Below are 1,538 nucleotides of genomic sequence, written 5' to 3'. Positions count from 1 at the left end.
CAAAACCTTGCCACGCAGACCCAATACATGCCTATTCTGGCTCAGAGTGAGAGGTACAAGGAGGCATCTGTGGTCTATGAAATGGAGTGGGTTTGGGCAAGGGCAGCAAGTCATTGGACTGCTGGGCTGGTGAATTATGGGAAAGCACTAGATGCATACCAGGGAAGGTTATCAAAGCTGGAATTGTTATGTGCATATGTGCCCCTGAAATAAACCAAAGCTTTCAAAAAGCTTTAATGGCAGGTATGGCACACTGTGAGTTTTTCTTTTCCCAGTTACATTTTCACTCCCATATTGATTTGAGCTTTGATTTAGTTAAATTGGAAGTTGTCTAAATGCTGATGCTGGGATGACTCTATATTTCTTACTACTTGTAAATGACAAGGCTTCCTTCCTGTTGGACCAAAAATAGTGAGGAAAATTAGTTTTCTTATATGTGTATGTGTTGAATAGTCCAAAAAACCAAAATTGCTCAGTTTACACGTATAACATAAGCAGTATGGATACAGAGAACATGCTTTATGTTGCAGCTTCAAAAGTTTGAATTTTGAAGTTACCTAAAAAACTAATTCTATTTTACTGACAGTCTTTCCTATTCTGTCACTAGAAGGCTGGAAGGAGAAGGGAAAGGAGTACTGAGAAAATGTACGTATGATCATAGTGTCACACACAAAAAATAATTTAATTAAGGTTACAAGGAACAGGAAATGCCAGGTACAAAGTCTTTCAGATATTTGATTTTTCAAGGTTGATAAAATCCTTTTAGTTATTTTTCACTACTTTTCTGACTTTCTTTAGGGAAGGTCAAATTACTTTTTCTATATGTGAAAGTAAACTTTCCCTATCCAAACTCTTGGGGAAGTTTTTAAAGATTTACAGAGTAATGATTCAGAAGAACTATTAGTTACTTCGCCTTTGCTTATCACTGGCCATTGCATTTCATTTAAATATTCCTGTATTGAGTCTAGTAACTTGTATTTGACTAAAGCACATCCTTTGCAAAGCAGCAGACATTGATTTGGATGCATCAAAAGAGATAGAAAAATGAATCCTTTCTTGTGTAGTTTGTTCCCAATAATAATCACCTTAGCTGTTAGGAAAAATCCGTCATTGTTTCTGAGCTGAGTTTGTCTGGCTTTGACTTTTACATATTTGTCCTTGTTACGCTTCTCTGTGCAGACTGAAAGAGCTCTTCAGTAGCTGCAATTTTCTCCCTGTGGAGGTCTTCAGACTGTAATCAAGTCACCTCTTGGTGTCCTTTTTGGTAAAATAAATGTGCTGAGCTCTTTAAGTTACTCACAGTGAGGATTTTCTCCAGTCCTTTCACTCATTTTTGTGGTTCTTTTTATGCATCCTTTACAACTTTTCATAGTCTTTTGTTATTAATATGAACAAGACAACAATTCCTAGTATCATCAGTGTTGTCCGTAGATGTAAAATCACCTTTCTACTACTCCTTTTCAGGCATTTAATGGAAATTAGTCCATTTTTGCACAGATTTGCAATCTGAGTGTTTAGTGAGGGTTTTTTTCAGTCTT

Source organism: Antrostomus carolinensis, unplaced genomic scaffold (genome assembly GCF_000700745.2).
Source record: "Antrostomus carolinensis isolate BGI_N321 unplaced genomic scaffold, ASM70074v2 scaffold25206, whole genome shotgun sequence".
Lineage (NCBI taxonomy): Eukaryota > Metazoa > Chordata > Aves > Caprimulgiformes > Caprimulgidae > Antrostomus > Antrostomus carolinensis.
Note: the sequence above shows the minus strand (reverse complement) of the source record.